Raw genomic sequence first — 11,734 nt, 5'->3', positions numbered from 1 at the left:
CCGCTGACTTCAGGTCTTGCTCCTTTGTGCTCCACGGAGGCTGGAGGTGATCAGTTACAGCAAGGCAGGTATAGCAAAGCCATCCAGACCTGGAGCTAGATTCACTGGGTGTTTTGTAGCACTACGGGCTGCAGACCTGAAGGTAAAACGATGCTTCCTGGGCCAGCGAGAATTGCACAGGGACAAGAGGATGATTTAAAGCAGGAGGGAAGACAATTTCCCCAACTAGGAAGAAAGCTTTGCCAAGTAGGAGGAAGCTGTCAGGGGACACAGGCTCCAGCAAAGGCAGCAAAGCAGTGAGCAGAGACAGGTAGCTCTGCAGGAGAACATCGCCAGGGCTGGGACCTGCTTTTCCGTCGAGTCACCACCACTAAATCACCCTGTTTATGTCAATCCCTTGCATATTCGTCTGTGGTCTACAGACAGCATCTTTTCATCGTATGGTGACACTCTTTTTACATATGTTTTTAATGCAGTGGCTGGCGTCCAGTGCAATGCAGTTTCCAGTTTTAATAACTGCCAACTAGAGCATCGTAGGAGCCCATCGAGTGCTCAGCTGAGGACCAGGAATCAGAGAGCTGTTGTAAGAGACCTGGCTGGCAGGACCAGCACCAGCACTGGATGAGGGCTGCACCCCCTTTCTAGTGAAAAGGGCCCATCCTGAACCTCCCAGACCCCCCTTGTGGCTGTTTTCCCCTGCCATGCCCCCTGCTGAGGCTGAGAAAAGTTCAGTTCCACCTCTGTCACTGCCCTTCAGGCAGCCACAGGTGGCTTTGGATCTCCCTCAGCATCCTTTTGGGCACCCTACAGCGACCCAGCTCCTCAACCCCTTCTCACCAACCGTGTGCCCCAGGTCCTCCCCAGACCCTCTCCAGATTTTCCCCATCCCTCTTGAACTGGGGGCCCCCAAAACTTCCACCACATCCCTGGTGTGGTCTCACTGGGCCAGTACGGGGGACAAACCATCCCTCGTGAGGTTTGCCTTTCCCATTACGAGTGCTCTGCTGGCCCGGATTCAACCTGGCATGCACTGTAATCCTTTTTGGGGGGTTCCCTCTCACCCAGGCAGTTCCCAGCTCATACCCCTGAGTGGTTTTATTTTAGGTCGGGAAATGAACTTTCCACAGGTTTCTGGCTTGATTGCATACTTGTCCGTGAGATGAGGCTGACCAGCCTGCTCAAATCTCTGTTGCAAAATTAGCACACTTCCTCCTGCCCTTCCTTGGGGGACACAGGGGAAAACCTGGTTGTTCTCCTCTTGACAACAACTTTATTTTTATTTATCTATCACCCTTTGGCTTCCCCTGTTTTTGGAGTCAGCCAACCCAACAGATCCGACCTCTCGCTCAGGCTTATGTTTCCTAAACCTAATAAATCCATCACTGCCACCTCCGGGCTCCCTCTGGTTCCTTCATGTGCAGCACCCAGCCGGGCACAGCTTCGCCTCCAAGCCCCCATCCGCCTGCGGACCCGGTGGCACCGTGCCCATGGCACTGCTCGACTACAGGGGAGGGATGAGAGAGGCTGTGGGGAGCAGCACAATGCAGCAGCAAACTCAGTAATCGCTCCAATTTCAACCAATTTCCCTGTGATTAAAGCCCTTGCTTGCAGCAGGGGAACCCACACCCCAAACCTCCACCTCCGTGAGGGTTTCCAACAAGTTGCATGCTGTGGACAGCAGCGCTGGTGCCATCCGTGGCATTTTAACCCCTTCCCACTAAATAGCTTGTCCACCAGGCTGTCGTCTTTAGCCCACGAAGAATCACTGTTGGCTCCAGTCCCTGCGGGCTGGAGGAGGGAAGCATCAGGAGGAGAAAACCATCAGGAGGAGAAAACCATCAGGAGGAGAAAACCATCAGCAGAGTCTGCCAAAGATTCCGTGAACCTGGTTCTTCGCTGGCTGTCTGAGCTGATCCAAGGCACTCACGGAGCTGAGAGCTACTTATAGCTAAGCACGATGCTCATTCTTCTGGAAAAGAGCAAAGCTGGAGCTTTTCAATAACCCAGCACGCCCTCGGTCTATTTACCCCTGCTGGTTCTCTCCCCGCGCTGCTCCTGGCCACCTCCCCACGGCAATCAGAGCCCAGGGGATTTCTCCTGCTCGCCTGTTGCTGTTAGAGGAGCGGGTTTTCCATCGCGAGGGTTACGGATGGTCCCATGTGGGCTTGGTCACTGCTCACAAAATACCAAAAAAAATAATATAATCCTGTATCAACCCCCTGAGTGTTTCCATTAGCATTTAGTCAAACTGCCTCTGGCAACCTGAAATGTGCTCCTGGAAAATGCTCATCAGAAAGAGACGGTTTGTAGCAGGAACACGGAGAATCCCAGCACCTGGGCATTGCTTGGTACTGGGGCAAGCAGCCAGAGAAAACCCTGTCCCAGATCAGGGGAGGAGGAAGGCAGAGGATATAAACATGTGTCTGAAAGGGAGGAACACCCAGTTTAGGAGGTTCTCGTAACTTCCCACTAGGATACTGCGAAGACCAGCGAAGCAAATGCTGAGCCTCTATCAATTAACCCCACATTTCACAGAGGTTAGGGTTCCTGAAGGATCTTAGAAAGGGAGAACTGGGAAATGAGGAAGATGCAGATCCCCCGTCTTAACCCTGACCACCAGAAATACAATGAAGGAGTAACTAATCAGCATGCAAGCACTTGGAGAATAATGCCATGGATTGCCACAGAGAGATCGCATCAAACATTTAATTTCTCGCCTGGGCATGCAGCTGACCCACCTGGGGAAGTATCTCGACTGCAGTAAGGACTTTGACCCTACCCCAAAATATTCTCATATAATTATCAGCCATAAGAAATTACCAGGCAGAGAGGAGGAAAAGAGCAGGCATAATTGCGAAGCTTCCCTTCCAGGGGTTACGGGTAGTTTCCTGCCTACCCAAAGGGATTTATCTAGCAGAATCTCACAAGGGTCTGTCCTGTCTCTGGCACCGATCAATAGTTTAATTAACGACTCGGATAATGAGACAAAGAGGAGCTAATAAAACTTCTGCCTGAGGTCACCGGTGCTGCAGATGGCAGGATTAGCATTCAAATCATTCGCGGCAAATTGGAGAAAAGTCCCGAAATCGATGGGCTGGGATTCAACGCGGAGAGCAAAGGGGGAAGCGGGGCATGGGTGCAGAAGTTGTCAGCAGGGGAGAAGAGGCAGGCGGAGGAGTGGGAAAAAAAATTAAACGCAATGAGGTGTGGGAGCAGACTCCAAAGCCCTGGGTCCCCGTCGGTGGAAGGTTTTAGGAACAGGAGATGCCTGTACCAGAGACGCAGGATCCCAGAATGGGGGGGGGGGTTGGAAGGGGCCTCTGGAGGTCGTCTGGGCCAACCCCTGCTCACGCAGGGCGTCCCACCAGCCTAACCCAAAGCCACAACCAGGGGGCTGCCGGTAGGGCACCGTCTTTCCTTAGGCTGTGATAGAGATGAGCCCGTGGAGCCCTTCTAACCAAGCAGTTCCAGGCTCTGCACAAGGCAGTGACAGAAGTGGAGAGGAGCAGAGGAACAGAGGGAAGGTCTGTTCCCAAGCTAATAAATCCCAATAATGACCCAAGACTTTATTTGAGTGTTAAAAGGATGCAAGATCCACATAAACGTTATGTTCCCAATTGCATCAGGTATGGTTGCAAATGCAAAAGGAGAGAAAAGCTCATCCGATGAAGCATCGGACAGGTGGGGAGCAGGAAAACCTGCTTTTGGGGTTTCTGCTGTGGCAATGTCTCGGGCAGGTTACCCGCTTTGTGGGTTTCCATCACACCTCCGGGTCCGGGGAGAGCAGCCTGGGAGCTGCAAGCAGATGGGCCCCAGATTTCATCCAGGCCTCCAACCCCAGCACCAGGGAGGTGCGGGAGCTGATTTCAGGCTCTGACACTCCGTCAGCACAGCCCCCGTGGTGTCTCAGTTAACACAGACCATCCCTGAACACGTCCATGGGAGGGTTACAGACCCTGTGGTCCTGCAGCAGGTAGAGGATCAATGAATCGCACCTATTTGTATGATCTGGTGCTGCTTCCCGGGTCTTAGGTTGAGGTCTGATGCAGAAATATTGTGAAGAACGGGTCACCTGCCTTTTCTGTCATCCCGAATGAGAGGAGAAGAGAGGGCCAAGAGATTCGTGGCTTCGGGTAGGGTCTGAGCTGCTCCTGCTGGACCCAGCTGAAGACGTGACAGAGACACCTCTCCACTGCATAACAGCTACCAACCCCAAATTTGTACTTTCTAGAGTCTCTAAAGAGTCCCACCTTCCCAAGCAAACTGCAGTCGTACAACAGCTGTCACTGAGTGGTGACACCGAGCATCACAGAGGGCCTGCCGTGTGCAAGCCTTTCTGCGTCTCCAAACACTTTTGGAAAAAAAAAAAAAGAATTAACGAGCTGTGGAAGGAGCACCCCACGCCTGGCGTGACCTCCTTGTCCCTTGGCTGGAGCACGCAAGGACATGGGGAGACGGCAGCTGCCTGAATGCACCAGAGTAAATCTGAAGGTTGGGGTCTTCTTTACAGGGGTTTTAAGCTCCCATCAATTAATTTAATGTCAATTAAATTAAATTGACATTCACCAGAATTCACTTGCTGTGCTCTGCGGAGAAGAAACAATCCCTTGCACCTTGAGACAGAAAACTTTGTCCCACTATTGCCAAACTGAGTACATTTCCCTACTTATTTCTGAGTTCCCTCCCTTCTTTTTTTCCAGCTTTGCTTACTTGAAGGTCCAAGACAAACAGAGCGGAATAAATCAGGAAGCCTCTTCTGTGTTTGGAGACGGGTTGAGTAATGATTACTCTTGAAATATGAAATTCATCTTTTGGGGCTTAACGCACTCATAACAAACTCGTGCGGGAGCTTGTTGTCGAAGGCTTTGAAATCACTGCGGCGGGAGAACAACATCCCTTATCCCCCGATCTGATAAGGGCTGACACTGCGTCATTGAGAATATTCCCAGCTTCTTCCTAATCTGTTGCTTTCAGGGCGCTGAAGGACACGAGTGCTTTCAGACAGCGCCGATAAAGGCTGTCATAACATTTTAATCCCTCTCACCTCGCTTTTCTAGTTAAAATGTCATTTGCTAAGGAGACCAGAACCTGAGATGGTTCCAAGCTCTGCACACCGTTATAATTTTCCAAGCAAACCTCAGGGGAAAAAAAAAATATAAAATAAAACAAAAATCAACTTGACTTTGAAATCTTCTGGCTGTTATACGAGCTGTTAAATAAAGGTTTCCCTCCTCTCCATCCCCATCTCCTGCTTCTCCCAGCACCACGACCTCGCTGCACGTTGGTGACCTGCCCTATCCAAACGGCACCCACATGGAGAGAAACCTGCAAAGATTTGCCGAGACTTTCTACCGGGCAACCATGGAGAAAACGTGGAGATGTGGATAAAGTGGTGTCCTGGGGCTCAGAGGCTACCAGGGTGGACAAGGACACCCGTGAAGGACCCTGAAGGCACAGAGGCTGCATCTGCAATGCCAGGGGTGGCACGGAGAGCAGGACGAGCACGGCAGAGTTTGTAGGAACAAGGGGGTGGAGGACGGGTGGCAGAGAGGAACGGGTCCCCATAGCCAGGCACAACGCTCCTTGCAGCTGATGTCTCTTGCTGCTTTCAGACAGCCTCCAGAGAAGCAGGGCACAGAGGAAGGTCTCCTCTCTTTGTCTCCTCTAAGTGCTTCCAGCATGGGCACCGGCTGTGCACCCTTGGGTGCGCCCTTGTGCCCCCGCGGGGGTCTGTGATGGGGATGCTGGGGTTGGGAGGCTGAGGAAGGGGCACACCAGCAGGAAATGAACTGGGAGCACTGGGGAAAGCCCTGCTCCCACCTGGGTGTGGGTCCTGCTCACACTGCTCACACCGCTCACACTTCTCACACTGCTCACGCCTCTCACACTGCTCACACCACTGCCCCTGATGCGGGCCAGCAATGGCAGCAGGAGGCTGGCATGGAGGTGGCAGCACATCCCATCCCCTCGGGGACACAATGGAGCTGTGCTGAACACAGGCAGGAAGCTTTGCAGGAGCTTAGATTCACAGAAGCCAAATCAGGCAAGATTTTGAGGCAAAAAAATACCCCTTACACACCTCTTCCCAAAAAACAGCCTCTCATTGCCAGTCCGGAGGTATCTGAGAGAGATGGGGGGGACTGGATATTTTGCTGTCTTGATCCTTTGTGCTGCACATCAGTGGTCCTGAGCAGACCTTGGTGCTAGCAGGTATGTGCGCAGCAGAGACGGAGTGGGTGAAATCTGGGAGCGAACGGCTGAGATCCGTCTGGGTTAGAGGAACATCGCCGAGGCACTCGATGATCCTTATGGGTCCCTTCCAACTCGGGATATCCTATGATTCTACGATTCTCGGTCTTGCACCGAGCCCTGTTGGATCGTTTTCCTGCACCCGGAGCAGGCAGAGGCAGAGTCCTCATGTCGGTCATCTCCGGCAGTGAAGCAACACAGCCTGGAGTCCACGCTGGGGTTCGTCCTTAAGCAACGCTGAAGGCATCTTGGCACACGAGGCAAAGTGTTGCTCTGGGACCGTGGTGGTAATGACAGGCAGGCTCAGAGGAAATTACAGCTTTACTGTTTCCAGGAAGCTGGAGAAAAGCTGCAATTAATGGCCCAGCGTGCCAACGCCATTCCCTGAAATCCCGGCTGCAAAGTGTCCAGGATTCCCCGTACCTCTGGGGAGCGATTGCAGATGTTCTGGGAACAGAGGGCCCAGAGGTGAGGAGCAGCTCAGAAAGCAGCAGTCAGCAGCGATTCGAGCTCGGTGCTGGCTGCAGACAGCGTGCAGCCAGGCCATAATTTGTCCCCACGGCACCTGGTTCCTCTGCGGTCCCCACCGTCCCATTCCCAGCCCCATCAGTTTCAAGCCGCGAGCATCTTTCCTCTATAGTGAAGCCGGGAGGTGATTTAGCTTATCCAATAAATCCCCTATAGAGATGTCCACAAGAAGTCTTCCAGTGGGAGGTGTCCCTGCCCATGGGTTGGAGCTGGATGACCTTTAAGCCCCCTTCCAACCGTTCCATGCTTCCATGCCTCCGTGTGCTCTATTTCTGTTCCCTTTAAAGTCAGTTTTGCTGTACGAATGTCGATGTGCAGTGTCACTTAAGACACTAGGGTCCTAAACGTTTAAATTTGTTCCTGTATGCCCCATCCAGCAAGGGCATCCCATGGGGACTGACACGAGCTGGAGCTGCAGCAGGGCCACCAAGGAGCTCAGGTGAAGACACCAAAGGAGCTGCGATGGACCAGGAAGGTTTCTGTCCACGCATCCCTATGGGAGAGGGAAAAGGGAGGAGGATGCACAAGGGTTAATGTGGAGCTGCCCTGCCTCCTTCCACCAAGAAATTTCATGTTTATTTTTCTCCAGAAACGCATAATAATAATAAAGATTGTCTGGGTACCTGGAGGGAAGCTGCTCCTTCCGCTTGTTTATGGGCTGGGCAGTGAGAAAATTGCGCAGGCGATGGGAAACGCAGGGGAAGGGGATGTTCTCCAGCACATCCCTTTCCGACCAGGAACATGTCCCACTGCAGGGTGCCCCGCATCCATAAATTGGAAATATTTCATTATTCTTCTGCGTGTCTCCTCCAGGAAGAACAGCCAGCACGCGGTCCCCTCCGGGGCTCGCCTTGCCACCGCTTGTAAATACTCCGAGGAGCACAATGGCTCCGCAGGCAGTGGGATTAAACCCTTCCAAAGACAACAGTGGTGCTGTGACTGTTCAGCACTGCTTGTGAACTTAGCAGCCAAGTCCTGAAGAGCGTGGTTTGGTAAAACACGTCAGATCCTGAGCGCCCTCAGATCCCATCGCGCTGGGGGTGACGGAGAGCAGTTTTGGGGCTGATCCCAGCCCTGGATGGCAATGGGGGGCTTTCAAGCTCAGCTCTGATCCCTTCTGGTCCATGCACAGCTGCAGGTTTAATTTAAAAACACTTAATTTAAAAAAAAATAAAAATAAAAACTTTTAAACCAGTGCCCCTCCCATTGCCTGGGTGCACTTAAATAATAGAAAAGGGGGAAGAAATTAAGCAGAAAATGTATACGCTAATAAATAGGAAGGGAGAAGGAATTGAACGAAAGCAAAGTCAGGAGTGAAAGGACCAGATGGAAGGTGAAGGGAAAGGGACCCAGCTAGCTGTGGAGGAGAAGGCTCCGGCACCTCCTTGCCTCCGTCTGTTGGGCTCTTCACAAGCAGGAAGGTCGCTGGCCCCGTTTGGGGCACTTTATCCCATGGGGACCCCTTGCACGGGTCAGAGCAACCTGGGGAAGAGGAGCTGGGAAAGCCTCGCCCCGCTTTTTAACTCCATTCATTAATAACCTCCACGTGCTGCTGGCCAGCCGAGCGCGCCCACCCCTGCAAGGCGGAGATCTCTGCCTTACACAGCCGGGCAGAAATTAAGTTATCAGAGCCCCGGTGTGGCTCTGATGGATTTCTGATGGAATTTCATGGAATCTCTGATTCCATGACTGGGGCTCTCTGAATTAAAAAATAAATAAATAAATAAACCACAATGCTTTAGTGGGGTAGCAGAGTTACTGATAACGTGATAACCCCCATCGCAGGATGCCCTGGGGGTATGAAAAAGCCTGGCCAAGGACATCAGCACTGTACAGAGTGAAGGGATTTGGCTTGGACAGGTTGGAGAGGAAGAGGCTGGGAAGAGAAACATGGATGGCTGGGCCTCCATGAGGCATCGTGCCTCGTTCCCTGGGAGGGGAATTGGGGATCTGATGATGTTGTGCCCAGAGCACAACAGCAAAGTCACCGCCAGGACGCAAAGCACACACAGACACCCACCCCCACACTTCTGGGTGAGTGGTGATTATGTCATTCTCATTAATTTTGGAAAGAAAAGGAAAAAAGAACCCACACGACCACTGACCTGTGCCGCGGGAGGAGCCCCCGCTCAGCTTCCCCATCCACCGACGTTCATTACCTGGAATGGCAACCCATGGCCAGGGTGCTCACGTTGCTCATGTTTCCACACTGTTTTCAATGTTCCCGTGATCGCAGCGGAGTAATTGCAGTTCTGCTTTGCTTTTTGTGCGAGCACACTCCAGAGAAGACTGGCGAGGTCAGTGGGGAAAGAAATGAACACAGCATGCACGCCACGAGGCTGTCGTAGCAAGGATGGATGGAGCAAGTACCATTTATCTGGTGCAGCTGTATAAGTCCAGACAAGGAGAAATGGGAACTTTCAGGGAAATCCCAGGCACGGAGGTGGGATTAGGAGCACAACGTGGCACCACTGTATCATGGAGCCCTGCGTTCAGTGGCAGCTGAGACGGACGGGTGGGATCTGCAGGTAAAAAAGAGCGAGCCCGTGGTGTTGCACAAGGACCCAAGGAGCACAACGGGATTGTGTGTCCGTGTGCATGTGCTTGCACATGCCAAAGGCACCCTCCTGCCCCCCAGACCCTGATCAGTGGTCTTCAAAACCACTCCGGAGCTGGAGGAAGGCAGCGTGGGAGGCTGAGAAGGATGCCAAGAGGAGGAGGGGTGCTGCGGAGCCCTCTCTGTGTTCTTCAGCCAAGCTGAGCTTTGCCTTTCCTCGGGCCCCAGCAAATGCTCTCCGTGTGCTCCTGAGCTGCCTGGTCGCTGTATTGTCTCCGAGCCAGCCCTCCGAGGTAGCCACAAGGATTTAGGGTCCCTTGGGCAGGCGCAAAGTGGGAATCCTCGAGCTGCTCTGGAACAGAAGCAGCTCAGGCACAAGCTTCGAGCCAGCTGATGGGCTGAGCACTGCAAAGGCTCGCCAGGCTTACCTCGCCCTCCAGACCGAGGGAAATGAACCCCTGCATCAGCAGAGGGGAACAACAGGCCAGCTCAGCACTCCAAGCAAAATGCTCCACCTTACAGTGGACCTCGGCCCCGTGAGCCAAAGCATCTTTGCAGATCCCACTGGTTGGGTGGAAGGATTTTTCATTTCAAGCTAGCCAGCATCTCCCTCAGCATTTCTGGAGAGCCCAGGAGCTTTCAGAGGAAGGATGCAACAAGCCTGGAGCTCCAGAGAGATGCTGGGAGGCTGACGAGTGCCCACAACTCCCAGCGAAGTTCAGTGGCCAACAGCTGAGGTCCTTGGCCAGATGCTGTAGAAAGGAAATGCTTTGAAGACAAAGATCAGCCTGACTTTCCTGTGCTGTGCAAGGCTTCAGCTATGTTAAACACTCAATAAAGATCTCAGGATTCAGCTTGGAGCTTCCCAGAAGCCTCTGAGCATGGCTAAGGGCCTTGTAAGCTCCTGTTTGCAGGGGATGCTCTGCACTTTGCTTCCTGACTTGCTATGAGCAGCAGTTTCTTGAAACCAGCGTGCCACAGGCAGCCTGAATCCGTCTGCCTTGCTGTTTACATGGCCAGTCACAGCCTTTGAGGCCAAGCCAAAAAAGTCTCTTTACTTACTGCAATAATTATATTCAGACTTCTTAATGAGCAAATTCTCAGGGAAGTGTTGGCAATGGCTCTGCAACCATGGTATAGGTCAGGGCAGAGGCTTTGCAGGGCTGGAGGCACTCACGGGCGAGGGGTGGGACAGGGACTGTCCCCAGCTCCATCACCGTCACCTTGTGCTTGGGTAAGTCCCTTCTGCCCTGATGTTCCAGATCCTCCCAAGTAAATATGGAGATAACTGATCTCCTCTTCTAGGAGTCCAGTTTTCTTGCTCCTGTTGCACTCTGGTGCAATGGGTATGAGCAGACAGGGCTCAGACATCCATCCATCCATCCACCCATCCATCCATCCACCCATCCATCCACCCATCCATCCATCCATCCATCCGTCCATCCATCCACCCCCCACCTTGGCTGGGGCAGCCCATGCCCCACGGGCTGTCGTTCTGCCGTGAGATTGTTTCCTCTCCTCTGCTGGCATTTCTTAATGGTCATTTTGTGCTTTCTTCCTGAGGAACAAAATGCAATCAGAAATGACAGCGTGCTGAGTCCAGCCCCTGAGAAAGGGCAGATCTGTGAGGAATGTATAAAAGTGCGTGTGAATCCCATGAGAGGGGAACTAGCATTTTCCATCACGCAGCACAGCAGCTTGCAATTTCCTCCCTTCACCAAATTTCAGCTGTAGCCAACCCTAGCCCTAAGTGCAGGGAATTTCTGAAGTGCTGCGGCTGCACAGACCTCAGTGCTGTGGTTTATGCACGTGTGTGCATGAAGAGCTTGGTGTAAATGCTGACCAGCCCGCTCCAGGGGTGAATACTCTGGCCAGAGGTGACAGCATCATTGCAGTTAGCCCAGCCTGGCTCCTGGGGCATGGAGCGATCCTCCTCCCTGGGAAATCCATCCTGAGAGAGCAATTTTTTTTTTTCCTGCAACCCCCTTTTGAAGTAGGAGCTGTGCCGGGACAGGGACACATGCACTGTGAGTCTGATGCTCCTGGGCATTAAGGATGGAGAGAGAATATGAAGTTTCATTTGCACGCGCACTCGAGTGCATAAGCTTTCCTGCTGGAAAACTTCCAGCCTGCTAACACTGAAAGCTGTGAGCAGACCCGAAGCAAACTTCATGTCAACTAAAATCCATGGTGAAGACCTTCTGCGTGGTTTTCCTGCCCTCTTTCAGACATTGCCCTCCGCCTGGCACAGCGGCAGAGCCTTGTGTAGCTCCCGCAGGGATGCCGGAGGCTGCACCCAGGCGCCTTACTCCAGCACTCGGCTCCACCGCCTCTCAGCCAGAGATTTACAGTCTCTCTGCAGCTCATTTTCACTGCAACACACTTCGCTGCTCGGGAACA

The 11,734-nt window shown here is 52.8% G+C and overlaps 1 long non-coding RNA gene across 1 annotated transcript; it reads right to left on the bottom strand.

The window, feature by feature from the left end:
- Nucleotides 1-2,403: 2,403 nt before the first annotated feature.
- Nucleotides 2,404-10,892, bottom strand: LOC310892207. Its single transcript, XR_014577946.1, has 4 exons — nucleotides 10,793-10,892; nucleotides 8,883-9,299; nucleotides 7,401-7,909; nucleotides 2,404-7,270 (listed from the first exon to the last, which is right to left on the bottom strand). It is a non-coding gene; the product is annotated as an uncharacterized lncRNA (long non-coding RNA).
- Nucleotides 10,893-11,734: the final 842 nt, after the last annotated feature.

The sequence above is a fragment of the Anser anser genome (genome assembly GCF_964211835.1).
Source record: "Anser anser genome assembly, chromosome: 1".
NCBI lineage: Eukaryota > Metazoa > Chordata > Aves > Anseriformes > Anatidae > Anser > Anser anser.
This window is presented reverse-complemented; position numbering and strand designations above follow the sequence as displayed.